Below are 4420 nucleotides of genomic sequence, written 5' to 3' on the forward strand. Positions count from 1 at the left end.
TCCTTACCTGGATGCTTGGTCTAAGTCTCCACCACTTTTAAGCTGCCATTTTGTCCTCAATGAGGAACGACCTTCCTCCACTTTGGGTTCTCTGCTTAAAGAAAGGAAAAGAAAAACTTAGGGGGCTGGATCCTTCCTCAGTGGTGGTTTGGGCTGTCACTGTGCTGCCGGGCGGTGTGGAGTTTAAGCCCCCTCTTCCTTCTGCAGGGCCCCAGTGAGTCATCTCCTTAACTGACTGCTTGCTCAAGGAAGCTCACATGCATTTCTCAACCTCTTCTGAACTGTTAGGGGGGCAAATCTGCTAACTTAGAAATGATGGTAATTTGGAAGTTTTGAAATTAGTAAAATATAGCCAATGAATTTTTTTAAATTAATTAATTAATTAATTTTTGGCTGCGTTAGGTCTTAGTTGCTGCTCACGGGCTTTCTCTAGTTGCGGCTAGTGGGGGCTACTCCTCTTTGCGGTGCGGGGGCTTCTCATTGCAGTGGCTTCTCTTGTTGCGGAGCATGGGCTCTAGGCGTTCAGGCTTCAGTAGTTGTGGCTCATGGGCTCTAGAGTGCAGGCTCAGTAGTTGTGGTGCACGGGCTTAGTTGCTCTGCAGAATGTGGGATCTTCCCGGACCAGGGCTTGAACCCGTGTCCCTTGCATTGGCAGGCGGATTCTTAACCACTGCACCACCAGGGAAGCCCCAATGACTTTTAAAATGACTTTTTCCGATAAAGTAATACAAAAATAGTATAATTCATTATGGAAAACTTGAAAAATACAGATGTGTATGTTTATATGCATGCACTGTATTTTCTGCCCACTCATCATCTTCACCTGGATGTCTGATATGAATCAGTCTGAACCACCCTGTATCCTATGCCTTCTTCAGGCTTGCCCAGCTCAAGACTCTATTTTTCCAGTTGCTCAGTCATCCTGCAGTCCACTCTTTCTCACCCACACATCTAATCCATTAGCAAGTTCTGTTGGTTCTTTCTTCAAAATCCACTTAAATCTGGGCACTTTTCACAGAAGCTCCCCATGCCCCCAGCTCTCCTGTTTCAAACCACAACTCTTGTCTGGATCATCAAAGAGCCCCAGAGCTGTCTCCCGCTTATGGCCTGGACCCCCCCACAGTCTGTTCTCTGAAAGCAGCCAGAGGATGCCTGTTTCTAGCATAAGGGAGAGGCAGGGCTTAATTTACCATCCTGCCACAACTAGAAAACCCATAAAAATATATGAAACAATTGTTTTAAGTACATAAACTCATACTAAATTTGTACATATGCATGGATCTGATGATGAAATTTCTATTCTCTTTCACTGGTCTGTGTAATCCTCCACCCTAAAATACTTTTAATTATTGAAACTGTATCATACATGTCAATATTTGGTATGGTAAGTCTCACCCTATTACCCTTCTTTTGCAAAATGTTCTTGGCTGAATCAGGTGTGTCGTTTCCCAAATAAATTCTGTAAGAATTGTATTGGAATTGTTTTGTATTTCGAGATTTATTTGAGGATTAATGGGTTTCTTCCAATATTAAATCTACTTATTTGAGCATACAGAAAGTATTACACAGCCTTGATTACTGTAGCTATATAATGTCTTGAAATTGAGTAGACTGATTCATCCCACTATATTCTTGTGTTTAGAATTGTTTCAGCTATTCTGGTTTCTTTACCTTTCCATATAAAATTTTGGGTAATCTTGTATATATCTACAAAATTTAGTCCTCAGTGAGACTTTATGGTTTTTCTCACATAACTCCAGCACATTTGCTGTTGAGTATATTCCTAGATATTTTATTTTGTTTATTGTTGCTGTGAATAGGATTATTTTGATACCATAATTTAAGTGAATATTGTTATTGCTTTTTGTATATTTATTTTATAATAGACCACTCTGCAAATTTTTTATCAGTTCTAAAAGTTCTTTTCCTTCTATGGTTTCAATTATTTTAAATATGTTAAAGTTTGTTTCACAGCCTATGATATGGTCTATCTTGGTATATGATCCATAGATACTTGAAAAGAATGTATATTTTCCTGTTGTTGGGTGGCATTAGACTCTGTTGATAGACTCTGTTGATTGATGGTATTGTTGGCTGTATCCTTACTGATTCTCTGTCTAGTTTCTCTATTGTTGAGATAAAGGTGTTGAGGTCTCCAACTGTAATTGTGAATTTGTCTATTTGTCCTCTGTTTCTATCAATTTTTGCCTTATATATTCTGTAGCTCTCTTGTTTAGTGCATACACAATCAAGATTGCTGTGTATTCTAGATGGGCTGACCTTTTATCGTTATATAATGAATCTCTCTGTCTCTGGTAGTTTTCTTTGTTCTCAAGTCTACTTTATCTGATATGAATATATCCACTTCTATTTTCTTCTGAGTAATGTTGCATGGTATAGCTTTTTCCATCCTTTTACTTTCAACCTACCTGCCTCATTGCTATAGACAATATTTGTGCCCCCCTCCCGCCAAGTCATGTATTATAATCTAATCCACAGTGTGTTGGTATTTGGAGGTGGAGCCCTTGGGAGGTGAGTAGGTCATCATGGCTCTGCCTCATGAATGAGATCAGTGTCTTTATAAAAGAGATCCCAGGGCTTTCCTGGTGGCGCAGTGGTTGGGAGTCTGCCTGACGATGCAGGGGGCGCGGGTTCGTGCCCCGGTCCAGGGGAATCCCACATGCCGCGGAGCGGCTGGGCCCTTGAGTCATGGCCGCTGAGCCTGTGCGTCTGGAGCCTGTGCCCCGCGGCAGGACGGACCACGGCAGTAAGAGGCCCGCATACTGCAAAAAAAAAAGAGACCCCAGAGAGGTCCCTTGCCCATTTCACCAGACACCAAATCTATCATGCCTTGATCTTGGACTGCCCAGCCTCCAGAACTGTAAGAAATAAATATTTGTTGTTTATAAGCCACCCCATCTATGGTATTTTGTTATAGCAGCCCAAATGAACTAAGCCAATTATTATGTTTGAAGTGAGTTTCTAATAGCATATATAGTTGGGTCATCTTTTTAAAAATTTATTTAAGTATATTACATACGTACAATATAGTGATTAGTTGGATCATCTTTATCAGTCTACCCTAACAATCTCTGTCTTTTAACTGGTATATTTAGACCATTTACAGTAAATGTAATTATTGATATACTGTTGACCCTTGGACAACCTGAGGGTTGGAGTGCTGACCCTCCACACAGTTGAAAATCCACATGTAACTTACATTTGGCCCTCCATATTTGCAGTTCTCTGTTTTCAGGGCTCTGCATGTGTGGATTCAACCAACACAGATGGTGTAGTTCAATAGTATATACTACTGAAAAAAATCCATGTATAAGTGGACCTATGCAATACAAACCCATATTGTTCAAGGGTCAACTGTATTAGGGCTTAAGTCTATTTTATATATTTATTTATTTACAGCTTTATTAGAGTATAATTGCCTTACAATGTTTTGTTAGTTTCTGATGTATAACAAAGTGAATCAGCTATATGTATACATATATCCCCATATCCCCTCCCTCTTGAGCCTCCCTCCCACCCTCCCTATCCCACCCCTATAGGTGGTCACAAAACACCGAGCTGATCTCCCTGTGCTATGCAGCTGCTTCCCGCTAGTTATCTATTTTACATTTGGTAGTGTATATATGCCAGTGCTACTCTCTCACTTCGTCCCAGCTTCCCCTTTCCCCCTCCATGTCCTCAAGTCCGTTCTCTACATCTGAGTCTTTATTCCTGTCCTGCCCCTAGGTTCATCAGAACCATTTTTTTTTTTGCCTTAGATTCTGACTTACTTCACTCTGTATGACAGACTCTAGGTCCATTCACCTCACTACAACTAACTCAATTACCTTTCTTTTTATGACTGAGTAATATTCCATTGTATATATGTGCCACATCTTCTTTATCCATTCATCTGTCGATGGACACTTAGTTTGATTCCATGTCCTGGCTGTTGTAGATAGTGCTGCAGTGAACATTGTGGTACATGTCTCTTTTTGAAATATGGTTCTCTCGGGGTATATGCGAGTAGTGGGATTGCTGGGTCATATGGTAGTTCTATTTTTAGTTTTTTAAGGAACCTCCATACTGTTCTACATGGTGGCTGTATCAATTTACATTCCCACCAACAATGCAAGAGGATTCCCTTTTCTCCACACCCTCTCCAGCATTTATTGTTTGTAGATTTTCCGATGATGACCATTGTGATTGGTGTGAGTTGATACCTCACTGTGGTTTTGATTTGCATTTCTCTAATGCTTAGTGATGTTGAGCATCCTTTTATGTGTTTGTTGGCAATCTGTATATCTGTATATCTTCTTTGGAGAAATGTCTATTTAGGTCTTCTGCCCATTTTTGGATTGGATTGTTTGTTTTTTTGATATTGAGCTGCATGAACTGCTTGTATATTTTGGAGATTAAT

This window comes from Physeter macrocephalus, chromosome 17 (genome assembly GCF_002837175.3).
Source record: "Physeter macrocephalus isolate SW-GA chromosome 17, ASM283717v5, whole genome shotgun sequence".
Classification (NCBI taxonomy): Eukaryota; Metazoa; Chordata; class Mammalia; order Artiodactyla; family Physeteridae; genus Physeter; species Physeter macrocephalus.